At 39.2% G+C, this 27924-nt stretch overlaps 1 protein-coding gene and 1 pseudogene across 4 annotated transcripts in view; both read left to right on the top strand.

Moving 5' to 3' along the window:
* Window positions 1-26862, top strand: LOC109075094 (annotated as a pseudogene).
* LOC109056731 (E3 ubiquitin-protein ligase TRIM39-like) overlaps window positions 1-27924 on the top strand; it is an 820810-nt gene that overhangs the window by 734260 nt on the left and 58626 nt on the right. The gene's annotated exons all lie outside the window — the stretch shown is intronic.

Here is a 27924-nt window from a genome sequence, read left to right on the forward strand (position 1 = left end):
TCACACCAATCCTAAATAATGTCTCTTTCCAGCAATGTCATCCTCCATTAGTTCACTGTCTATGGAGATTCAGTGCTCTATATGTCTGGATGTGTTCACTGATCCAGTCTCCATGTGGACACAACTTCTGCAAGATCTGTCTGAATAAGTGCTGGGACAACAGCCAGACCTGCAGCTGTCCATACTGTAAAGAAACATTCAAACAAAGACCTGATCTCAAGATTAATACCACACTCCGAGAGCTCGTAGATCACTATAAGAAGAAAAAAGTCCTGAGAAAACAACTGAAGTTCTGTGTGACATCTGTGAGGAAAGAAAGCTGAAAGGCCTGAAGTCGTATCTGGTGTGTCAGAGCTCTTACTGTGAATCTCACCTGGAGCGTCATTTGAGAGTGACACGTTTGCAGAAACACAAACTGATGGATCCTGTGAGTAATTTGGAGAACTATATATGTCAGAAACATGAGAGACCCCTGGATCTGTTCTGTAGAGATGATCAGACATGTGTGTGTTCAACCTGCTCTGTGACAGACCACAAGAACCACAACACTGTTCCTTTAGAAGAGGAGAGTCAAGAGAAGAAGGTAGAAGTTACTAAAAACTAAATTAAAGGGGGTCATATGATGCGATTTCAAATTTTCCTTTCTCTTTGGAGTGTTACAAGCTCTTGTTGCATAAAGAAGATATTTAAAGTTGCAGACTAAAGTCTCAAATCCAAAGAGATATTCTTTATAAAATCAACCAGTCAACCACACCCCCCTAAAATGGCTCGTTCTAACACACCCCCAAATCTCTACGTCAGTATGTGGGAAGATTTGCATAATGCCGCCCAGATGTTCACGAAAAGAAAGAAGGCGTAGCTTTTATTCTCATTGTAGTATTGTTGTTGTTTTTGCCGTCACCATGTCGTATAGACAATGGGTGTTTCACTGTGAAAATCAAAACTACTTTGTTTGGCCTTCCAAATGAGGAGGATATCTGCTTCGTCATGCCTGGAGCTGATCCGTGCTGGTGTCTGAGGAAATACATCAACTTTGCACTGTGGATCGCCAGATCGGCTTTCACTGTAGACAAAGCGGATCCAGCCCGGGGTAGTCACATGTGGTTGCCGCAAGCACAAGGTACGCTCCTTCGTAGAATCCTCCTCCCGCGCCATTCTGAAGCCGCCTGCCTCTGTTCACTCAAGGCCGCGGTGTGTGATGCTCTTTCATTGAGAAAGTGAAACTACTTTGTTTGGCCTTCCAAAAGAAGACACCGACTAGAAATCATGTTTATATCACGTTTATAATGGGTTTTATGTTTATGTCTCATCGCTCCTGCTGGACAAGGCATCACAATATGTTATGGGACGTAACATTTCCGTCAAACGCTTAAGGCATTCGGCCAATCACAACACACTGGATAGCTGGCCAATCACAGCACACCTCGCTTTTCAATCGATGCGTTACAGAAGGCGGGGCATAGAGGAGAAACAGTAATGTACAGTATGTGAAAAATAATGTGTGTTTTTTTACCTTAAACCGCATAAACACATTTCAGTACACCAAATACACAAAATAATGTTATTTTTAGCAGCATTATATGACCCCTTTAAAAAGGCTCATATAATAAGGAATCAGATTTTATTTCATACTTCATACAATAAAAGTTCATTATGAAAATATATTGTGAGTTCTGTGTTATGATAAATGTGTCTGTGTTGTTCTCTCTATAGACTGAACTGATGAAGACACAGAAAGTCGTGCAGCTGATGATCCAGAACAGAATCAAGAAGATTCAAGACATCAAGCATTCAGCAGAAGTCAGAAAAGTGAGTTTAAAATAATGAAATAATAAAATACATTTAAATATTATATATCTTGTTGCATTTGTATAGTTTGGTGGCTGTGTTCCATTCTGAAGGGCTCATCACATTCCCTAATCACTTTTAAGGGTTTATCCTCCAGAGTAAGAGCTTTGAAGGACTGAAGGGTGTAGTGGACCAAAACCATTTCCTTATAAACACTTTTGTGTCATTTTACAACATCTACATCACAAATTAAATATGCACAAAGGATCATGGAGGTGAAAAGTGTTCATCAATTGTACACAGTATGGCAGCCAGGATACTCTGAAGTGCTCTTCAGAGGCAGATTTATCCTGTTTGAAACTTAGCAGGTGCTTCTCATTTCCTTTCCTCACTTCTTTCCCTTGCGTGCTGGGTTCACACTGCAGCATTTTCAAAGTCGTCAGATCACTGCTCTTCTCACACGACACGACGGATTGGTGACAGGAGATCACACATTACACAACTTCTCAAGAAGAATAATCGCTGACAACTCTGTCAGGTCTACAAACTGTGTTTCACAAGCAAGCACACGAGAATTAATAATAATAATAATAATAATAATAATGTAAGGTCACGCGGGAGACGGGCATTCTTGTGCGAGAATGTATTTATTCAGGTCAAAAATGGTAGCCTGCAAAAAGCTTTCAGTCCAAGTTGTCTGTACAGTGATTTGCAGTGAAAAAAAAGAAGAAAAAAGAAGAATATGCTGATGATCTTTTGCAGATCTATGACTCTACCTCTTGAACTTTCCCTGGATCTGCTCTCTTATTGGCTGTAGGTCGTCACCTATGTTATTTTCAACCAATACACATTTCACACTGCAGAACTGTGAGTTACCAACAGGTAAAGATATTTAGCGTGACAAATAGTTCCCAGGCATCAGCAATGCATTGGTGCTTCTTTCAGATTGTGTCTTTAAGAACACACACTACCCAAGTGTCACTGATGATGATTTACGCGTTTGTGTTTTTTTCAAGTCATGTTTTTTGGTTTTGTTTGATTATGTTTTTTTTGGTGAAATTGGTTTTTCTTTTTAACATCCGCCGGCTCTCCACTCAGGGCTCCCGTAGTTCAGAATGAGCTCTTCTTTTTAACATCCGCCGGCGCTCCACTCAGGGCTCCCGTAGTTCAGAACTCAGTCGCTCAGCCGCACCAAGCAAGTGCCCCGTTAATATTCCGCTCACCCTCGCCATAAACCAATTCCCGCTCAGATCCCGCTCCGACATAATATGTCTCTAGCAGGCCTAATGTTTACTGTTTGTACCGAAATTCTTGGATAATTGTCTAAAATTATGCATGCAGATAAATGGCAATTTTTCAAAACGAAATTCTTACATTCTTCTTAATTTTATTAATTGTATTAGGCTAATTAAAATGTATTTAATATATTAATCTAACCTTAGTAAAGATAGCCTACCTAAAATTCAAAAACTGAAGAAGTGTATTTGATTTTTATGAAAATAGCTGCCGTTGTTATTCTTGTTATCTAACGGTGTAGACACAGTTAGACACTGTCTGCTCTATTTACAACAAGATGGAGATATAGACTAGAAAATATATTTACACTTGCTCTGTCCTACGTCCATGACATTGACTCACTGCGGAGTTGGCAGTTTTTAATCTTAACAGCTCTTAACACCGAGTGTGCACATGGATGGTTAGATGCATGATGGGCTAGTATAATCTTTCCAGCATTAAGGTAATACTGTTTTTTTTTTTTTAAATCATCTTGTCTCAGTTACAAATTTGACTGGTAAATGATAAAGAATGATAGCCCCTTTTGTATTGCATTGCATTGCATATCAGGGATGACAGATTGATAAAAAGACATGCTATTTGTGACTAGATTTAGCTTTTGATACTTTGCGGTAAAAGTGGCTCTCTGATTGACTCTGCCCTATCAGTGCGGCTCCCATTAAAAAAATATAAAAAGTAGTAAAGACCTTTGACAGTCTTACAGACTGTATCCAGTATGTTAAGAATGTTATGTTACATTTTATTTTATGTAATGTTTACACGGTTCACAATGGCAGGACCTGCCATCTTGTCTTTTTGGCTTGTTGTTTCTGATTGCAATTTAACCTGAAGGGGGAATCCAGATCAAATCCCAGAAGGTAAAATCAAAACAAAATAAAGTTAAAACTTGTTTTGAACAATTTCTTTGTCATCTGAATATTGATTTTAAGTAGGGGGAAAAAAATCGGTTTAAATCGTAAATCGGATTTTTTGTTAAAAAATCGGGGATTTTTTTTTTAGGCCATATCGCCCAGCCCTAAAAAAATCGATTTAATTTTTATTTAGTTTTTTTTGTTATTATTTATTTGATTTTTTTTTTGAATCACCACTATACAGTTTGTTGCAGCATTGTTTGAAACTAATATATTCGGGGGTTGGAGCAAATAGAGGAGAGCGGGGCACAACCTAACACTTTTTGACTTTCTCAGTTTGTGTAAATCCACATGGGGTATAGAGTATAATTTTTATCCACATTCATTTCACACTTTTCTAGTACAAATATGATGTTTTGTTGTTGTTGTTGTTGTTTTTCATAATTGCAGTGTTATAATTATGTTTTTCTTTATTTACCCCAAAAAATAGAAGTGAAATGTGACAACATGCCCCATATGTGGGGTACATTGTAACATCTGAGGGGCACGTTGTAACATGATCATATTACAGCTTAAAATGTTATCTGACCTAATGAAAAAAAAATATATATACTAGACTATAACATTTTGTCAATAAAATTAAATTATTAACTTTTTTCAAACTTTTTTTAAGAATATGAAAAATAATTTAATTTTAGAGTTTGACAATGAACATAGTTCAATAAAGCAGTTTAATAATAGCGGGGCACATTGTAACACAGTGTTTCACTTCTATTACCCATCTGCGCAACTGTCTTCTGCTACATATCGAAGCATAAAAAAAAAAAAAAAAGAAAAAACCATCTAAACTGATAAATAACAGATTGGAGATTGAAATAATAGCAGATTTGTCTTATTTTAAATGAATGCTAAAAACTGAGATGAAAAATTTACTTCAGTAACAAATTTACTGTTACTGTGGTAAAATAATTATTTAGCCATATCTTCAAAATATTTTTTTTTATTTTGGTGCACTCTTTTCTCATTATAGCGTTGATATGGCAGCTAGTACGCAAGTATACTATGTGGGAAAAAAAAAATACTATGAGCAATAATAACAGATTTTAATCTTATTAACAAACACCACTAATAATGTGTTGCCTGTCCTGGTTGACCAGAGAAACACAGAGAAGGAGAAAGCAGCCCGTGTCGAGCTCTTCACTGATCTCATCCGCTCCATTGAGAGACATCAGACTGAACTGCTGGAGGTGATGGAGGAGAAGCAGAAAGCAGCAGAGAAACAGGAGCAAGAGCTGATTGAAGAGCTGGAGCAGGAGATCACTGAGCTACAGATGAGAAACACTGAGCTGGAGCAGCTCTCACACACTGAAGATCACCTCCTCGTCCTACAGGTCAGTCAACATGATCTCCCCACATAGCAAACGGACTTGGCCCGAATGTGGCTTCAAGCTGGCACTGCTGGCCTCCTGTTGGGAATGGCATGTACCCTTTCAGCCAGAGCTGGGCCATGTGTGGCAATGATGGCACAGCGTGGATCAGGCAAACAATATACGGGCCAATTGTAGGTGGGAGGAGTGTGGCCAAGATCACCCAGTGATATGTGGCCCAAATCAGGCTATGATCTGGCAGCATATTATGTGACCCATGATAAACAAGATAAATACAATACTGCATGATAATGTTTAAATGATCACATACATTTTAATGAAGTGTAGTATTGTTAAAAGGTAGTCTTTGAAATGGCAGGTGAAAACAGAATGAAACATTATCATTTCAAAATTAAGCAAATCAGTCAAGTGCATCAAACTGTACTTAATTATAATTTTATTAAATTATATATATTATAATAATAATAATTATTATTATTCTTGGTACAAATAATCTTAGAATCCTTACATGAAGAGAGAGAGAGATCATTTAACCATTATCATGTAATATTTATTTGGTTTACCATGGGGCACACACTGATCAATAATAGAGAGTGGGGGCACATCATTTTTATTAGTATGCTGTCATGCAAAAGCATTAAATAAAATGATCATAAAAGTATTGTATTTTTATTTAAATCCTCTGTATTCATGTGATGCTTGGTGTGAGGAACAGATCGCAATTCAAACCGCATTCATCTGCGATATGTATCTCCTTCCTCTGTAACTGTAGTAACAATTTAAAAATGTGCCGTTAAGAAGTTTTATGACAAGTTTTACAGCAGCGATATCAAACGCTCATTGGCCCTCGCCAGTTTCGTCATAGATTGCGACATGCCGTGTTTACGGTGATGCGTGTTTTGAATGAGAAACTCGCTTTGACGGAGTGGCTCGGGATAGTATTTTGCCGTGTTTACGGTGATGCAATTATGCCTTGCTCCTCGCACTACTATTATATTCTGCCAGAGAGGACTGCAACGCATTGTCATTTGGATTATAGTATTTTCAGCGTTCAGCATGTGTTTATTATATTTTTTTGATTAAGTTACAGTATATCTGTTACGTTTCTCTTATAGACTGTATATTTTATACACTCACTCTTTATTGGTTGATTTGTTCTTTATAAAAATAAATAGAAAAATCAATGCAATACATTTTTTTATTGCACAGTTACATGATTTGTGGGTTTTAAGTCTGATTTTCTATTCAGTTTAATGTATTTTATTGGCATAGTTTGTGTGTAAATTAGCTCTGGGCTATATAAGGCTCAGGTGTGGCTCAGATTTGGGGATTCTAGTTTACTTAAGGCTGAGATTTGGCACCAATAATAAAACCTGTTTTGGCCCAGATCAGGGCCAGTTAAGGGTGATTAACTGGCTGAGATTCAGGCCGGTTATGGCCCATGTCTGGCCCTTGTCTTTAATCGAGTTCTGGGCCACTTCAGGGCCGTCATTCTTTGGGGTACTTGGGCCGAGGGAAAAGTGATTGTTTGGCCCAGATTTGGGCCAGAAGACATTTGCTATGTAGGTCTCTGATCAATGATTATGCAGGATATGACACCATAACACTCTCTATGCTGAAGGATTTCTCCTCTCTCCTGCTGTAGATTCATTCATTCCTACGCAGCCCTAGAAACACCAGGAACTGGCTTGAGATCAGTATAAAGACTCATGAGAGTCTGGAGACTCTGAGGAGAGCTCTGACTGAACTGAAGCACACTATAGATGAGAAACTCACCCAAACTGGTACATCAATACATACACTGATCAGATAGAAACATGATGATGTACTCAATTCTTGAAATATAAGCTTCAGATCTGCTGATGTTTTTATCGTGATTCTTGTCGACAGAGCTGAAGTGGATGCAGCAGTATGCAGGTACAGTGTGCTGTCTGCACTACACTAGTTTACATTCATACACTCACTGTTTCATTACTGCACTACAATCTGATTAAATACTGGATTAATTAAAAACATCAGCATCACAGAATATCTGTGTATTTTTATGTTGAGAATTATATTCTGTTTTCTCAGTGAATGTGACTCTGGATCCTGATACAGCTCAACCTGATCTCATTCTGTCTGATGATGGAAAACAAGTGAGACATGGAGACATTAGACAGAAACTCCCAGACAAACCAGAGAGATTCGATACATGTACCTGTGTCTTGGGAAAGGAGGGATTCTCCTCAACTGAATGGGATTTAGGAGTGGCCAGAGAATCCATTAACAGGAAGGGAAAGATCACACTGACTCCCAGTAAAGGATACTGGACTGTGTGGCTGAGGAATGGAAATGAATATAAGGCTCTCTCTGATCCTCGTGTCTCTCTGTCTCTGAGAGTGAAGCCGCAGCGGGTCGGTGTGTTTGTGGATTATGAGGAGGGTCTGGTCTCCTTTTATGATGTGGAGTCCAGCTCTCATATCTACTCTTTCACTGCTCAGTCTTTCACTGAAAAACTCTTTCCATTTTTTAGCCCAGGCCCTAATCATGGTGGTAAAAACTCAAGCCCTCTGATCATCACACCTCTCAGTTATAATAAAGGAATTTGCACTATACTAATATGAAATACAAGATTAAAATAATGATTTTTTTATATATATATATATATATATAATTAAAAATCTGAAAACATAATGTGCTTCTATTTTTTTATCTTTTTTTTTTTTTTTTTTCTAATTTTGAAAATCTATATGCTATAATTACAATTTTTAATGTAAATATATAATGTTTGTCCAATAAATTTTTATTAAAAATTTCCAAAAACGTTCATGCAATTATTTCCTTAACAGAAAAACAAAACTAAGTAACCTCACTAAACTCTTGAATTAAGGCAGTTTACAAAATATTACCATCTGATATACCACAGTAATACCTTGATATATATCATAAAACTGTACGATAACTATTGTGTGTGTGTGTGTGTGTTTTTTGGGGTGATGGTAATATGATTTTAATATCATCAAAAAGTTTATTTATTTCACTAATTCCATTCAAAAAGTGAAACTTGTATATTATATTCATTCATTACACAGAGACTGATATATTTCAAATGTTTGTTTCTTTTGATTTTGATGATTATAACTAACAACTAAGGAAAATCCCAAATTCAGTATTCAGAAAATTAGAATATTGTGAAAAGGTTCAATATTGAAGACACCTAGTTCCACACTCTAATCAGTTAATTAACTCAAAACACCTGCAAAGGCCTTTAAATGGTCTCTCAGTCTAGTTCTGTAGGCTACACAATCATGGGAAGACTGCTGACTTGACAGTTGTCCAAAAGACGACCATTCACACCTTGCACAAGGATGGCAAGACACAAAAGGTCATTGCAAAAGAGGCTGGCTATTCACAGAGCTCTGTGTCCACGCACATTAATAGAGAGGCGAAGGGAAGGAAAAGATGTGGTAGAAAAAAGTGTACAAGCAATAGGGATAACCACACCCTGGAGAGGATTGTGAAACAAAACCCATTCAAAAATGTGGGGGAGATTCACAAAGAGTGGACTGCAGCTGGAGTCAGTGCTTCAAGAACCACCACACACAGACGTATGCAAGACATGGGTTTCAGCTGTCGCATTCCTTGTGTCAAGCCACTCCTGAACAACAGACAGCGTTAGAAGCGTCTTGCCTGGGCTAAAGACAAAAAGGACTGGACTGCTGCTGAGTGGTCCAAACTTATGTTCTCTGATGAAAGTAAATTTTGCATTTCCGTGGGAAATCAGGGTCCCAGAGTCTGGAAGAAGAGAGGAGAGGCATACAATCCACGTTGCTTGAGGTCCAGTGTAAAGTTTCCACAGTCAGTGATGGTTTGGGGTGCCATGTCATTTGCTGGTGTTGGTCCACTGTGTTTTCTGAGGTCCAAGGTCAACGCAGCCGTATACCAGGAAGTTTTAGAGCACTTCATGCTTCCTGCTGCTGACCAACTTTATGGAGATGCAGATGTAATTTTCCAACAGGACTTGGCACCTGCATCTAAGGACCATGGTATCCCTGTTCTTAATTGGCCAGCAAACTCGCCTGACCTTAACCCCATAGAAAATCTATGGGGTTTTGTGAAGAGGAAGATGCAATATGCCAGACCCAAGAATGCAGAAGAGCTGAAGGCCACTGTCAGAGCAACCTGGGCTCTCATAACACCTGAGCGGTGCCACAGACTGATCAACTCCATGCCACACTGCATTGCTACAGTAATTCAGGCAAAAGAAGCCCCAACTAAGTATTGAGTGCTGTACATGCTCATACTTTTCATGTTCATACTTTTCAGTTGGCCAAGATTTCTAAAAATCCTTTCTTTGTATAGGTCTTAAGTAATATTCTAATTTTCTGAGATACTGAAGTTGGGACTTTCCTTAGTTGTCAGTTATAATCATCAAAATTAAAAGAAATAAACATTTTAAAATATATCAGTCTGTGTGTAATGAATGAATATAATATAAAAGTTTCAGTTTTTGAATGGAATTAGTGAAATAAATCAACTTTTTGATGATATTCTAATTATATGACCAGCACCTGTATTAATGATTTCAATTAATATTGATTAATATTAATGACAACTGTTTAACAATATATATATATATATATATATATATATGTGTGTGTGTGTATATATATATATATATATAATTATTATTATTTTTATTTTTTTTTTGTATCATTAGATACACTAGATTATTTGAGTAAATATAACCCACAGCAATTCCTCTAAAATCCTGTGGACACTAACGTACTATGAATTCTGGTTTGCGTGAAGCAGCATAGTGTTCATCTGTTGTACCCTTCATTCCCTGTGAAACAAAGGGTGCATTTGAAGAAGTCTTTGCCTCCATCTGTCCACAGAGACACAATCTTCAGATGCACCCTTCAGAAGATGCAGCCTTTGCTCTCCATTAGTCATTTCAAATAAATATTTCTTCTTATTATTTTATTAAAATGTTGTCTTATTGTGTCTTGTTTACTATTAAACATTTTCCAACTAGAGATTTGCCTAAACTTGCTTACAACACTTCTTAAACTTCTATCACGGATAAAAAATAATTTGTATTACATTAAAATAAAGACTAATTTAATTATTCTGCTTACATTTGTATGTGCAGTCGAAATCAACCCCAAATTTGCTTCAAAAGGCATCACAAGAACTCGTAACCCAAAATCACATGATCACTAACAGAAATCATTTTCTTGAAGTGACCATCGCAGGAGTAGACAAGTTCAGTCCTAGAGAGTCGCTGTCCTGCAGAGTTCAGCTCCAACCCTGATCAAACACACCTGAACCAGCTAATCAATGTCTTCAGGGTTACTAAGGCCAAAGCCACTAGAAGGCAAGCCTGCAACCTTAAGACAAAAAAGCATAACGGCTAAAGCTAACGGAAAGGAGACCAGAGGCTGTTTTTGTTTGTTTGTTTGTTTGTTTGTTTGTTTGTTTTTTTGAATGGATGTCAATAGAGGACAGAAAACAGCTGAAAAAAACCAACCTTTTAGAGAAAATCGACAGCCTATCGGTGTAAGGCTCTATTCCACATTTTGTCTGTGTTTTGCTCCTCATGTTTTGATTCCAGGTGTTCTCGTTGAGTTAATTAGTCCCAGGTGTTCCTCATCTTCCCCTTATTTAGTCCTGTCTATAAATAGTATTCCCCGAGTTAAGTTCGACGTCTGGTATTGTTTATATCATCCACGTGTGCTACTTGTGATTCACCGCTATCTGTCAATTAAACTCCTTGGATCTATCTCCTGGTCTCCTCGTTCCTTGCTCAGTGTTCCTGCATTGTAGCAGCCCTGTGACACAATACCGGACCAAAAATGTTGATGGCTGAGGATAAGCTGTGGGGTTTGCGGCAGGCTGGTCGAGGTTGGAGCAGTATGTGGAGGATTTCATTGAGCTAGTTTACCAGCTGAGCTGGCCCGATGTCACTCTTGGTGCGTGCTTTCTGCTGGGATTGGATGACGAGATGATCCGCTGCGATCTTCCTGATTCTGATTTTCCCCTGATCGAGCTGATTAATCTCGTACTCCTTTTGAATGGCTCTAACTTCAAAGTTAAGGAACCTCCCAAGTCTCGTCGTTCAGGCCCCTCGGAGGCACGCCGTGTCTCTCCAGCTCACATTCCGCCAGAAACCCCCACAATGGCTCGGTCCGCCTGCCCAACCCCAATTACCCATGGATCCTCCAAAGCTCCACCATGGTCCTCAGCCCGGGAGTGCCGTACCCGAGTTAAGCCCACGGCGGGCTCCCGTACCCGAGTTAAGCCCACGCCGGGCTCCCGATCCAGAGTTCAGCCCCGGAGGTGCTTTCATTCCCGAGTATCGCCCAGGAAGGGCTCCTGATCCCCGTTCAGCCCAGGAAGGGCTCCCGATCCCCCGTTCAGCCCAGGAAGGGCTCCCGATCCCAAATATAGCCCATGGAGTGCTGTTATAATACTTTTGTCTGAGATTTGTTGGTTCTGTGGGAGCCTGTGTGATGGTATATTCATTCTCACGGACCCCTTTATAAATTTTTGCACAGGTAATTGCTGGCACATAAAGAAATTTAATTATTTTGTACTGAGATAAATTTGGTTTTGGCTGCCTGTTCTTCCCGTGCGGCTAAACATGTTGGTTTTAATTGTATGGCCCCAGTTTTTTTTTTTTTTTTTTCCCCTCTGGATGGTACACCGCAATGCAGGTTTGCCCTTATTTTCTGCATATATTTATAATTAATAATGGGATCTATAAAGGTTATAAGCTATAATGTCAAGGGCCTTCATAGCCCTATGAAGAGAAAAATGATTCTGCATCAGCTAAAACAAACTAACTGTCAAATAGCCTTTCTGCAAGAAACTCATCTCTCTGACGCAGAACATGAGAAATTAAAGAGATCATGGGCAGATAAAGTGTACTTTTCTCTCATCCATCAGTGAGAAAGAAAGGAGTGTCTATCCTAATACATAGGCAGGTAAATTTCAGCTTAGAAAAGACTCATAAGGATGCAGAGGGAAGATTAATTTTAGTAAATGGCTCCATAGATGGCATTAATGTTTCACTTATGAACGTGTATGCACCGAATGAGGACAGGTCTGCTTTTATTAAAAAAGTTTTCAATGTTATTACACAGTATAGCACTGGAATATTATTAATGGGAGGAGACTTCAATTGTATTATGACACAACATTTTGATAGACAACCCAGCTCTACTACCTCACTCTCCCGAATGAGTAAGATGTTAAAATACCAGTCTTCTGAATTTGGACTTGTAGATGTGTGGTGAAGCAAATTTCCAAATTGTAGAGATTTTACATTTTACTCTTATAGACATGCATCTTATTCTAGGATAGATTATTTTTTTCACTCCCAAAGAAGAGCTATATAGAATAGTAGTAATGAAGATATTACCAATGACAATTTCGGACCATTCACCTGTAGAACTAATATGGGGCATAGGACATAGACAAACTTCCAAACAATGGAGATTAAATGCCTCCCTCCTTAACGATAAAGAATTTATTTCCTTTGTCACAAAAGAACTTAAATTATATCTAAGTTTAAATGACTCTTCAGAGGTATCACCACTCATAGTATGGGATTGTGCAAAAGCATATCTCAGAGGTCGGATTATTTCATTCGCTAGTGCCAAGAAGAGAGAGAGAGCAGCTAAACAACAAGAATTAGAATACACTATTAAAAATTTAGAGAAACAACATAAACAAACCTCAAACCCACAATTACTAAATAAAATAAAGAATGAGCGAAGAGAATACAACAGCTTAATCGCTGATAAGATCGAAGGCAATTTAAGATTTATTAATCAAAGATATTATGAACATGGCAATAGAGCTAGCAGATTGTTAGCAATTAGATTAAAAAAAGCAAAGATCTTCAAACATCGTACAAAAGATAAAATCTAGTCACTCTATCAATCCTCTTACTAAGCCTGATGAAATTGCAGAATCCTTTGCAGACTTCTACAAATAACTCTACAAAAATTCTGATACTTGCTCTGATGATAATATGCTAGCACCGTTCCTAAATAATATAAAATTGAATGAGTTAACAGAGATAATGGCAAAGGATCTGGATGAACCTATTAAAGAAAGTGAAATAATTGAGGCAATCTCTATGCTAAAGAATAATAAAAGTCCAGGACCCGACGGATACCTAAATGAATTCTATAAAAACTTTAAAGAACTAGTTTCTCCACTCTTATTAAGAGCATATCATTATGCACTGCAATCTGGTACAGTGGCACCCTCGTGGCGGGATACAACCATTGTTGTGATTCACAAAGAGGGCAAAGATCCTACCGAATGTCAGTCATATAGGCCTATTTCATTGTTAAATAGTGATCAACGAATATTGACTACCATTCTTGCCAAAAGGGTAAATAAATAAATTAGTCAAATTATACATCTGGACCAAACCGGATTTATCCCAGAGAGATATTATGGAGATAATCTTCGTAGAGCATTAAACATTATGAGCTATACAAAGTCTACAGGTGCCAAGGCAGTATTCTTATCTCTTGATGCTTATAAGGCAATTGATCGGGTATCTTGGCAGTATCTGATCCAAACTCTTAAACGTTTTAAATTCGGCCCCAATTTCATAAAGTGGATTCAAACACCCTACACGAATCCACTCGCCTCAGTGAGAGTTAACGGTTGTAGATCAGAACGTTTTACTCTAGAATGTGGATGCAGACAAGGATGTCCATTGTCGCCCTTGCTGTTTGCTATCAGCATCGAACCTCTTGCTCAACTCATTAGGGACGACAGTGCAATTAAGGGAATTGTAATTGGAGGTGAGGAACATAAGTTGACGTTATATGCCGATGATGTCCTACTTTTCTTAACAGAACCTGAGACAACAATTCCATATTTAAAAAAGCGAAGTCTCAAGTTTGGGTACTACTCTGGATATAAAGTGAATACAGATACAACTGAGGCCAAAGCTATTAATGGTCAAATTAAAAAAAAAAATCCAAATTAAAAGCGGGGCTAAATGGCCCAAGAATGGGTTTAAATACTTAGGCATCTTTATTCCCTCCTCTTTGGACCAGTTATACGATACAAACTATAAAAAAATGATTAGAAATATTAGTGAAGATTTAAATCGTTGGTCAGCTCTCCCTCTCTCTCTGATTGGCCGTGTTGAATCTATCCGTACGAATGTCCTGCTGAGATTACTCTATTTGTTTCAGATGTTACCCATAGATGTGCCAAAATCGGTCTTTGATTTGCTTAATAAAATAATTTCTAAATTTGTTGGGCAAGGGAAACGGCCAAGAATAAGGCTTAAAATAATACAATCACATAAAACAAGTGGTGGGCTGGGACTCCCAAACTTTAGGTTTTACTTCTGGGCAGCTCAATTGATGCCTCTGGTCTCATGGATGAGAGAAGACACTCAAACCCGGTGGATCAATATTGAAAAGAGCCTCTGTTCCTTGTGTTTCCTCTGTTTTCCAGTGTATCCTTAAAAAACGCCTCCATGGGCGAATGGACCAAAGTTACTTTAAAGATTTGGATAACTATACAAAGATCACTTGGGCTGTCTAAGAAAATCTGATCTGCAGCTAGCATTGGCTATCTTAATGACTTTGCACCATCTCGTACTGACGTAGATTTTAAAAAGTGGTCTCAATATGGACTTGATTATCTGCACCAATTATGTCATGATGGCACACTTAAATCATTTGAACAAATAAGAAATGAATTCACACTCCCAAGGTCTGAATTTTTTAGATATTTACAACTGAGACATTTCCTCACAACTCATAGGGATCTAGAAATGATTAAAAAACCCTCCCAAACTTTTTAAAGAAATACAAATTGGTCGTGCAGTCAAAAAAATCATTTCTAAAGGATATCTATTGTTTTTGACTAAGAATTCAAATAACACATTACAGATCAAGGAAAAATGGGAGGCTGAAATTAATGAAACTGTTCCTCTTGAAACTTGGGAGGAAGCTCGAGGAGAGGTACATCTTGTAACCAATTCTAATGTCTGGAGGGAATTCAAATGGAAGATAATAACCAGATTTTTCCAAACCCCACAGATAATTGCAAAATGGAATCCATCCTAGTCAGACAAGTGCTGGAGAAATTGTGGCCAGCATGTTGGTAACCACACCCATATTTTGTGGTCATGTCCAAAATTAAGAATTTACTGGAAAGATATATTTGATGCCCTTAAAGAAATCTTCCATTGTGAAATCCCAGAAGACCCCAGAGTAGCCCTTCTAGTTGTTTGTCCAGAGGGCCTTGAGGGCAGAGCTGTAAAATGTGGATATAATTACGTTTTAAAGAATTGTCAATATTGTGGAAACATATCGGACTAACATGTTAAAACCCAATGCCATACTTTATTGTATGTAATGCTGTGGTTCTAAATAAAAATATAAGTTCAAAAAAAAAAATAATAATAATAAATTGAGATTCACTTGCGAGTGCAGTTAAACAGTTTATTAGGAACAATCAAAGCTGACTTTCAAAGCTGAATTTTTAGCATCATTACTCCATCATCATTAATCTTTCAGAAATCATTCTAATATTCTGATCTGTTACTCAAAAAAACATTTATTATTATTATTATTATTAATTATTATTATATTATTAATAATTTTGAAAATAGATTTTTTTTGATTAATTGAAAGAACAGCATTTTTTCTAACATGATTATTGTATTTATCATCACTTGTGTGCTAAATAAGTATGATTTATATATATATATATATATATATATATATATATATATACCGACTCCCAGCTTTTAAATGGTATAGTGTATATTGTTACACTTGGAGCAAGACTGGAGTAATGATGCTGAAAATTTAGCTTTGATCACAGGAATATATTAAGTTTTAAAATATATTCAAATAGAAAGCAGTTATTTTAAATAGCAAAAATATTTCACAATATTACTGCTTTAGCAAATGCAACTTTCTGTATTTTTGATCAAATAAATGCAGGCTCATGTGTCATGTTGAAATATATAAATGAACGTCACATACCTGGCATTTCCAAAATGTATATTGTTTATGTGCTCTGAAGGACATACTTTTTTGAAGAGACTTTGAAGAGATGGGAGTGTGTGCCTCGCTTGGTCTTAGCTGTGTTCCAGATTCCTGAGTGGGTTGCTTATTTGCATTGGCTCACTTTGCAACAGGTTATTATTTATCTGAAATAAAAAAGTAAGCATGCTGTTTACGCAAATAAACTGCATCATTAACATTATTGTGATGGTCACTGATACTATTAGTAATTTACAGGAAAAAAAAATCACAATTACCACATAGAAAATTTATTGTCAGTGTTATTTACAGCTTCCTTGATAGACTTTTTTTTATTATTATTATTTACACCAGAGCAGATATTGATGAATAGAAGCTTAGTTACATTCCCGAAAACACAAGCATGCTTTGTATGAAGGCCTATACAACATATATAGTTATAAACATATATGGCTATATTCGTGAACAGAGAATAGCCTATCTCAGTAAAGTTTTGTCTAATCATTCTTGACATTAAGCTAGCAACATTATAGCTCATATTACTTTTATATCGTATTGCTGTCTATGTTATAGAACTAATAAACAACAACAACAACAACAACAAAAACATCCTGGCATCGTGAAACATTGAGATTATGTAAATGAAACTTCATAATGTTTCACCTGATTATACATTTAGTCTGGAGTTATAGTTTGGAAAAAGTCTAACTAGTAAAATGTGTACAAGTTATATGAAAACTAATACAAGAAGATTAATAATAAAAAAGACTTACTCATGTTTATCTCTGCTGGGTTAGCCGCTTCGTTCTTCTTTCTGAGGTAATCAAATCTTATTCCTCTCAGCGGTCTTATTGAGGTGAATTATGTCTTATTCCTCGAAGTGAACAGTAACATTTAAAAAAACGTGAAGTACAGTCTCGCAGCTTTGTTTGCTCTGATGAGGGCGGTTACCCGCACGAGCTTCAAGATTATAATAACAATAGCGCGCTCGGCGCTAGGGCGTGGTCACATTAGATATAATGAAGGGAGACCTGAAAGACGGACATAGCATTGTTTTCATATGGATTACTTTATCACAGAATATTTGTTTTTGGTAGTACTTGCTCAGTTTAAAAGTAGACATGTCAAGCTTTCTATAGATATCTCATGTCTCTTTGTTGAGTATTCACTGAGTTACAGTTCATTTTAATGACGCGTTTCTGAATGAAGATCACGGCAGACCAAGGCTACAGACAGCACACTTTGTTTGTTTTCTTTATTTTATAAATGCACAAAGCTTTGTTGTTATTATGTGTGGATACAAATAAAAGTAGACCCTTTACAGATTTGATTGATGTATTGCTCTTATCTGTACGATCAAAACTGAAAGTGTAATTTAAGTTCTTTTCGGGGTTATCAGGAGAAAATGCCTCAAAACGCGTATACGCGTTAATTGACTTCAGAGGGTTAAAGGGATACGGCAAAGAGCCTAGCATTTTATACTAAGTCTTGCCTGTCACACAGGGGCTACCACTTGCTCTTGCATAAGCTTGCTGAAGGAATTGTCTCAACAGATCCCTAGTAGCAACACCCTGTTTAGATAGGTATTCGAGGATGCATAGGTGGAGCGGCGCCCAAGATGAAGAGACTTAGGTCTCTGCAGAGCAAAAGTGGGCGTTTATGATCTTGTGGGTGTTTTCAAACTGCTGGGTGTTTCTAAATCATGCAATCAAAATGATCCCCCTTACCTAACCCCACCCTTAAACCTACCGTCATTATGACGTCAGCCAATCAGGTATCATGGTCTAAAAACACCCTGATCTGGTAACTCCCATTACTTGCCTGCAGAGACCTATACTAGAAGATGAACGGGGCTTTTACCAACTCAAGAAAGGGCACGAGGCAACCGTGCAAGCCCTCACCATATAGGATTTTTAGAAAGAACGCAGAGTACTAGTGTGCGAACTTACCACAGTGTGGATTTCAGAAAGTGCGCAAAGACTTCACATGCATACTTACCATAACATGGATTTTAAATACTGTTCTAAAGGGGGGGGGGGGGGCTCTCGTGGCACTCTGACAGAGTAACTCAGCGGTTTCTCAACCCGCGGCCCGAATTCAAATGCGGCCCACCATGCTGAACACAATTTAAAAAAATAACTTTCAGTTTTACAATTCATTTTAGTTTTTACATTCATTTAAAAATGTACTAAAGAAATATAAGCTATAGCCTAATGTTTATATGTAAAATTCTTTTGTTTTTCATATATTATTTTCAGACATGAGCAGACCTACGCTCCGCATTTTATGAACACATAGCCTACATGGCGCGCACTTTGGCAGAATTCAATTCAAATAGTCATCAACAGCCATTAGCTCGGTAAAATTGAGCATCAGAATTGACAAAATTTGTTTTTAAGGGAGTAAAAAAAAGAAGTGTGGAAATGCCAGCAAATGAAACACATACAAACAAGAATAGTCACAGTATCAGCAGTGAAGGAGAGTGCTGGATTTTCGGTTTGCGCCGTAACTCACTTGAAGAAGTTCAGGCACATAGAACCACCCATACTACGCAGCAATCATCCTTAATTGCAGAAAATGTGGCAAAACATCTCTGGAGAGAACCTCATATTATTAAATTCGAAAGTGCTTTCCATGTTTGGATCAACATAGGCTACATTTGTGAACGCACATTTTCTGCAATGTCGCGCGTCAAGTCATGCTCCCGTGCGCGTCTTACAGACTGCAACTTACAATCGCAACTTCATTGTGCTGTTACTCCTTTCGAGCCGAATTTCACAAAATTGGTCAGCTCCCGACAGCATCAGGTGTTTTATTTATGGGGAGTAGAATTATTAATTTATTTCAATGAATATAATCGATTAAATATCATAATATTTAGGCTATAATATTATAAATCAGGTTGGTTTGTATTGGTGACGTAATATGTAAATGATATGCGTGAGGCCCGCGAGACTTGCACTTGGACCATAGTGCGGCCCGTTGGAAAAAAAGGTTGAGAACCACTGGGGTAACTCATAGATGGAATAGTGCATCCCAAAACAATACGTTTGAGAGTCATCAACTCGATCTATGGAGTATGCTGGAGCGGCTAGCAGTAAATAGCTAGCTGAGGGGAGGGGCAAACACCCAGCTCTCAAACGAGGGGGAGCTAGCAATAATTTACTTAGCTGAGAGATCACAACCCAACTATCACGAGAGAGGGGGCTCAACCTGCAGCATATTCCATGCTGGAATGGCCAGCAGTAGGCTACCTAGCTGAGGGAGCACAACCCCAACTCTCAACAAGAGAGGGGCCTCGACCTACAGCCTGATCATGAGAATCAGAAAGGTAAGCGTACTGCAAGCTAGCCAAAAACTCAGCGCAGGCGAAGGAAGGTCCTAGTTTATCTGATGCTGCTGGATGCCATGTGCTCTGGGAAAAACAGAGAACTTACCACCATATGGATTTCAGAAAGTACACAGAGCTTAGGGTGTGTACTTAAAGCTTCCTAAGCATCGCAGAGGTGCAGAACCGCACGGGAGAGGCAAACTCAAATTACAAACCTCTGGCGAGGGGAGCATCACCTGAGACAGCATATACAAGAAGATTCCTGCAACTGCCACCTCCACTTCCCGCTCGATGCGTCAGCAAAAAGGGATATCCAAGCGACCAGGAAGCCCCTCAGGGTGACCTGGCCGGACATCCAGGAAATTCCTTGCAGTGCCGTGCCGTGCCTGATGATCAAGAAGGCTCCTGCAGAAACCTATGATCTGGCCACCTTGACACCTTGTCTGGATCACCTCCCTTTGTCTATCTTCCTTTGACCTGCGATTCCTCCTATACCTACCCGTGGGTGGGGAAGGAGCACGAGCCGCATCACTAGCCTTCTGTGCCAGTCTCTGATCCTCAGACCGAGACGGACCAGGACCCCTATGTTGTTTGGGCTCAGACCTGGTTGCTCATGAAGGATTGAAGGCCGCTGAGTGCGCTTTCACCTTCCTGAATGCCTCGACCACCGTCTCAGTGGGGGTACCGAAAAATTTGGAAGGCGAGACCGGAGCATCAAGAAGAAAGCCTTACTTTCTTCCCGATATCTGCCAGGGTGGCGCAACTCAGCTACCTCATCCTGAAACAGTTTCTGCGCATCACCTCGATATTGCATACTCGTATGCTGGAATCGTTGGATGCGCAAGAAAAACGGCCTCTTCCATTTCTACTTGATCTCTGTATGGAGATCAGGAAGAAATGGAAGGCTCACCTGAGCTGGAGGGCTATGGCCAGAAAGATAACACACACAAATGCACGCAAATTGCCCCCTCAAGGACATTGCGTGCGTGCTCTTAGCCCAAACAACCAACGCCAAGATTGTGTGTGTCATCGGGTATCAAATAACGATGACATGGATGAACACATCCTCTAAACGTTTTGCTAGTGCTTGCTTTGCAAGGAGGAAGTCTTAATAGGCTTACATCTTAAGAGAAGATGCTTCCCCCATGGAGAGATAGCATGGCAGCTTCTCCTTAACAGGTGGCATCTTCTCATAATCATTCTCACGCATCCCCTCGATGCTGGCATAACTAGTATGCTGGAATCTGTGGATGCAGATGATAATGATTTTTTTTAATAAATATATATATATATATATATATATATTTTATATATATATATATTTTATTTTATTTTTTTTTTTTTTTTAAGCCGGAGTGCAGTATAAACAAAAGGAAATTACTGATAGGGAGAAATTTCCCGTCAGATCCTTTACATGTTTTCACCGCGATACAACGTGCAGCATGCATTCAGTTCCCACAGGAGCTAAACATGCTCCGCCCACTTGCTAGATTACCACAGGAATCAAGCGTGAGCAAAAAACTGCTGCCGCGTATGCATCGCTATTCCCACGAGAGGCGAACTCACTCATGCAAATGTTGCTACAAACTCTAGTAAATAGTGAAATACTCACATCCCCTCAGAGTCTCGCGAATGCATCACAATGAGTGCAGCAGAGCGCATCTAACTCCCTCGAGAGCTGAACGCTTGCGCTTGCGCTTGCTCTTCACTACACACACACATTGTAGAAACATGCACTCCTAGATGCTGTACGCTTTAAACAAAACGGTCAGTGAAGACGAAAAAGAGAATGACGTGTTCTCCCGGTGCCTATTTATCTTAAGTCGCACCGGTAGTGACGTCAGGGGCTGTCGCCGGCCAACTTGTTGGTGTTTTTTCAATGTATGCTTCAGACACGGGTCACGACGAGGCATTCCCCATAGCGACCCCTAGAGGACGCAGTTCGAAGTTCCCTTGAAAGGGAACCAAGTTGTTATCAGCGCTCTGTTCAGAAGCCTCCATCTCTGATGGAATGGGGTTGCATGAGTGCGTGTGGCATGGGCAGCTTACACATCTGGAAAGGCACGATCAATGCTGAAAGGTATATCCAAGTTCTAGAACAACATATGCTTCCATCCAGACGTCGTCTCTTTCAGGGAAGACCTTGCATTTTCCAACATGACAATGCCCGACCACAAACTGCATCAATTACAACATCATGGCTGCGTAGAAGGAGGATCCGGGTACTGAAATGGCCAGCCTGCAGTCCAGATCTTTCACCCAAAGAAAACATTTGGCGCATCATAAAGAGGAAAATGCGACAAAGAAGACCTAGGACAGTTGAGCAACTAGAAGCCTGTATTAGACAAGAATGGGACAAAATTCCTATTCCTAAACTTGAGCAACTTGTCTCCTCAGTCCCAAGACATTTGCAGACTGTGATAAAAAGAAGAGGGGATGCCACACAGTGGTAAACATGGCCTTGTCCCAACTTTTTTGAGATGTGTTGATGCCATGAAATTTAAAATCAACTTATTTTTCCCTTAAAATTATAAATTTTCTTAGTTTAAACATTTGATATGTCATCTATGTTGTATTCTGAATAAAATATTGAAATTTGAAACTTCCACATCATTGAATTCTGTTTTTATTCACAATTTTTACAGTGTCCCAACTTTTTTGGAATCGGATTTGTACAATACAAACTAAAATATTTTGTCAATAAAATAAATTTATTAACTTTTTCAAATAAAATAATGACCTTTTTTAAGAATTAAAAATAATGTAATTTTGGAGTTTGACAATGAACACATCGCTCTCCTGTGGCTCAGTGGTAGAGTATTGTGTTAGCAGCACCAAAGGTTGTGAGTTCAATTCCCAGGGAACACACTGAATGCACTGTAAGTTGTCTACTAAATGCATAAATGTAGTTGTTTGGGATGTTTGTGATTGCAATGATTGGTTCGAATAGTTTGTGGGAATGTGGGTGAATAGATGAATTAAGAAATTCAGAAAATTGTTTTGTTATGCTAGCATGTGTGGAAATATTTAAACCATGTGTGTTACAACTAACCCCTCGTTACTTTGTGCCCCGCGCTCAACTACAAACAAGACAACTGATAATAATTTATTTTATTGTTGTACACTTGCACTCACACTGTTGTTCTGATTATCAACATGACTGTGATTACCGGATCACTTAGTAAAGTGAAAGCACACCTAAACGTGATTGAAATACATCCCAAGGTTACGAATGTAACCCTAGTTCCTCGAAGGAACAAGACGTTGCGTCTAATGCTTTGGGAAATGCCTTTGGCGAGACCAACTCTGAATATTGTGTGCAATCTGTCCAATGGAAGGGCATGACGTCACGGGCAGGGTGACGTAGCGACCAGGAAGCTATAAAAGCATGAGCCGCGCAGCTGGCTTCAGCTTAGAGTAGGGAAGCAAGCGCCGGCAGGGGTTCGTAACCTTGGGACATTCCTCTTCAGGAACTCGAGCTGCGTTGAATGCTTTGGGGAACGATGTGCCCACGCTGTCAGACTTCCAAATCCCTGGAACCAGAGGGGACATTGCGATGTCTCTTGAGTCACAAAGAGGTCCACCTGGGCTTTGCCAAACAGTCTCCATATCTGCCATGTCTGCTCCCACATTCAATTTCCCAGGAATATACACTGCTCTGAGCAAGAGGAGTTTGTCCTGGGACCACAGAAGGATCTGGTGTGCCAGCTTGTACAGGGACGCGAATGCAGACCTCCCTGGTGATTGATATAAAAGACCACCGATGTGTTGTCGGTGCGCACCAACACATGGTGACCTCTCAGGTCCGGGAGGAAATATTTCAATGCTCGATACACAGCTAGCATCTCTAGACAATTGATATGCCATGTCAGATGGCGACCGCTCCAGAGTCCGCGGGCAGGGTGGCCACTCATTACCGCACCCCAACCGGTGAGCGACGCATCTGTCGCTAGCGTTACACGGCGACAAAGAGCCCTGATTCAAAAACCAAGGTTTCTTCCACATGTCTAAGGCACGAAGGTATCGCCTTGTGACCTTGATCATTCGAAGTGGATTCCCCATCTGGGAAAATCCCTCGGTCTTGAGCCACCACTGTAGGGGTCTCATGTAGAGCAGGCCAAAATGTATCACGTTGGATGCAGATGCCATCAGACCTTACAATCTCTGAAACTGTTTGACAGTGAGTGACTGGCCTTCTTTGACTCTCTTGACTGACATGAGGATCGACTCGATACAAGCAGGAGACAGACGTGCCTGAATCGTGGTCAAATCCCACACTACGCCTAGATAGGTGGTTCTCTAAACTGGAGAAAGTACACTCTTCTTGGCATTCAGTCTCAAACCCAGCTCCCTCATGTGAGCGAGAACGACAACTCGATGTCGAACCGCCATCTGCTCTGATTGAGTTAAAATCAACCAATCGTCGATATAATTGAGTAATAATGAGGTGGACCCTGCTCTACCCCAGTAGGGGCCGCCCTCTTCAGTCATGACCATCACGCATCAGGACTTCTTGCAGGACTAACGCTCTGTTTGTATGTGGAGGGGGCTGCTCCTACGAGTAGGGGCTTCTTTCTTGAGTAATGATCTTTTTGTATGTGGAGTTGTTTGTATTCCTCAGAATTTAATGCAATCAAACAATCAGACAAGTAAACACAGTCTGGCTTGTGATACAATTCACATCAACTCCATATATCTAACTTCTCACAGTCAGATAAATTTAATTCCTCATTATTAAATGGAGCTTAATGATCAATGATAATGCAGGATATGACACCATAATACTCCCCATGCTGAAGGATTTCTCCTCTCTCCTGCTGTAGATTCACTCATCCCTGTGCAGCCCTGGAAACACCAGGAACTGGCCTGAGATCAGTATAAAGACTCACTAGAGTCTGGAGACTCTGAGGAGAGCTCTGACTCAACTGAAGGACACTATAGATGAGAAACTCACACAAACTGGTACATCAATACACACACACTGATTTGATAGAAACATAATAATGTACTCAATTCTTGAAATATAAGCTTAAGGTCTGCTGATGTTTTATTGTGATGTGTCTCTACATAGCTGAAGTGGATGCAGCAGTATGCAGGTACAGTGTGCTGTCTGCACTACACTAGTTTAGATTCATACACTCACAGCTTCATCACTGCACTACAATATGATTAAGTCAAGTCAAGTCAAGTCACCTTTATTTATATAGCGCTTCAAACAAAAAAGATTGTGTCAAAGCAACTGAACAACATTAATTAGGAAAACAGTGTCAATAATGCAAAATGACAGTTAAAGGCAGTTCATCATTGAATTCAGTGATGTCATCATCACAGTTCAGTTTAAATAGTATCTGTGCAATCATTTGCAATCAAGTCAATGATATCATGTTATAGTTATGTCCCCAACTAAGCAAGCCAGAGGCAACACCGGCAAGGAACCAAAACTCCTTTGGTGACAATGAAATCAGCAGTTCAATTCTAGACTGCAGCAAAGTCAAATTGTGCAGAAGAATCATCCGTTTCCTGTGGTCTTGTCCCGGTGGTCGTCTGAGACAAGGTCTTTACAGGGGATCTGTATCTGGGGCTCTAGTTCTCCTGGTCTCCGCTGTCTTTCAGGGCTGTAGAGGTCCTTTCTAGGTGCTGATTCACCATCTGAGCTGGATACGTACTGGAACTGGTGGCTACGGCGACCTCGGAATAACAGAGAAACAGACTAATATTAGCGTAGATGCCATTCTTCTAATCATGTAGCAAGTACATCGGGTGTTATGGGAAGTGTTCCAGGTTCTGGTTTACCTAATTAATGCAGCCTAAAAATCCTTTAAGGGATTTGGATATTAGAAGCGTGTTATGTGTAAGCCAGGTTAAAGAGATGGGTCTTTAATCTAGATTTAAAAGAGTGTGTCTGCCTCCCGTACAATGTTAGGTAGGTTATTCCAGAGCTTAGGTGCTAAATAGGAAAAGGATCTGCCGCCCGCAGTTGATTTTGATATTCTAGGTATTATCAAATTGCCTGAGTTTTGAGAATGCAGCGGACGTGGAGGATTATAATGTAACAAGAGCTTGTTCAAATACTGAGGTGCCAAACCATTCAGGGCTTAATAAGTAATAAGCAAGATTTTAAAATCTATACGATGTTTGATAGGGAGCCAGTGCAGTGTTGACAGGACTGGGCTAATATGGTCATACTTCCTGGTTCTAGTAAGAACTCTAGCTGCTGCATTTTGGACTAATTGGAGTCTGTTTATTAAGCGTGCAGAAAAATTACCCAATAAAGCATTACAATAACCTAACCTTGAGGTCATAAACGCATGGATTAGCATTTCTGCATTTGACATTGAGAGCATAGGCCGTAATTTAGATATATTTTTGAGATGGAAAAATGCAGTTTTACAAATGCTAGAAATATGGCTTTCTAAGGAAAGATTGCTATTAAATAGCACACCTAGGTTCCTAACTGATGACGAAGAATTGACAGAGCAGCCATCAAGTCTTAAACAGCGTTCTAGATTATTACATGCAGAAACATCAGCATCACAGAATATCTGTAGTCTGTGTTTTCTCAGTGGATGTGACTCTGGATCCTGATACAGCTAGTCCATATCTCATTTTGTCTGATGATGGAAAACAAGTGAGAGATGGAGATATTAAACAGAAACTCCCAGACAGACCAGAGAGATTTGATACATGTCCAGATGTCCTGGGAAAGGAGGGATTCTCCTCAGGGAGATTTTATTTTGAGGTGCAGGTGAAGGGAAAGACTGATTGGGATTTAGGAGTGTCCAGAGAATCCATTAACAGGAAGGGATAAATCACAACAAGACCCAGTAATGGATACTGGATTGTGTACCTAGAGAACGAAAATGAATATAAAGCCGGTGCTGGTCCTCCTGTCTCTCTGTCTCTGAGAGTGAAGCCGCAGTGGGTCGGTGTGTTTGTGAATTATGAGGAGGGTCTGGTCTCCTTTTATGATGTGGAGTCCAGCTCTCATATCTACTCTTACACTGCTCAGTCTTTCACTGAAAATCTCTATCCATTTTTTAGCCCATGCACTAATGATGGAGGTAAAAACTCAAGCCCACTGTGGCGATTTGGAAGAAATCCATGCCAGCTTTTCACTTTTTCTAATGGGCGGAAATCAATGAGGAAATTTAATATAAAAGAGAGTTAGAAACGGAAGAGGAGGGGGAAGTAAAAACAAACCCACGTGTAGGTTGTGATCGGAATGGGACACACGCTACCTGAAGGTCGCTGCTATTCTTTGCTGGAATCTCTGTGCATGCGCTGACTGGGTGCGATCACCAAAGTGTCGGAGAAATTGAACTCTACTGCATGGTTCGGTCGCCTGCCTGGGGCAACACAATCCAGTCTGGTTCGTTCGCCTGCCTCAGGTACTAGTGATGTTGTCCATCATTTGTTAACTTCACGTCAAGTCTCCAAACTCTTTCCCCGGCCTGGGATTCGCTGCCGCTGCACAGACTTCACACAGCCAACACACACACATACACTCATTGCACACGCACACACCCATACACAAACTCTCGTTTGGATTATTTATTTTTCTTTGTGTTTTTTTTTTCTTCTCTTTTTCCTTGCATTTCTTTTTCCCCTAAATCAAACATGAAAACTGAGTTTGGAAAAAGAAACGAACTTTAAGACTCTCGTGAAGCAAGGACTCTTGTGATTTTGTGCTTGTGTATGAAATCTTGAATTGAACTTGAGCAGCAATTTACTTACTGTCTGTTTACATTATTTCTTTTGTCACTTTGTTATGTGAAGTAACGGGAAAAAAATACAAATGCTGTGAAAATTTAACTTCATGTAATTTTTTTTTGGAAAAAAATGTTTTCTTAAAATATATTTTTGTTGTTGTTGTGTAACAGTGGCTTGAGCTATTTACGGGGAAACTGAAATTAATTACGCCTATATTGGCTTGAGCTATTTACGGGGAAAATGTATATATATATATATATATATATATATATATATATATATATATATATTATATATATAATTTATTTTATTTTATTTTTTTCCTTGACAAGTTTTGCTTGTCTGGCGCCCGAACAATTTAAATTAAATGTACATTTATTAAATAAAATTTTATTTGGGGCAGCCACCGTTACATAAGTGGCGCCCGAACAGGGACCTGAAACTTAAACACTCAGATAAACCTGGACGACTTGAAACTTAAACATTTAAACCGTGACCACTTAAACGGGTCACTTGACTTTGAATTAGAGTTTCCC

The sequence above is a fragment of the Cyprinus carpio genome, chromosome B6 (assembly GCF_018340385.1).
Source record: "Cyprinus carpio isolate SPL01 chromosome B6, ASM1834038v1, whole genome shotgun sequence".
Lineage (NCBI taxonomy): Eukaryota > Metazoa > Chordata > Actinopteri > Cypriniformes > Cyprinidae > Cyprinus > Cyprinus carpio.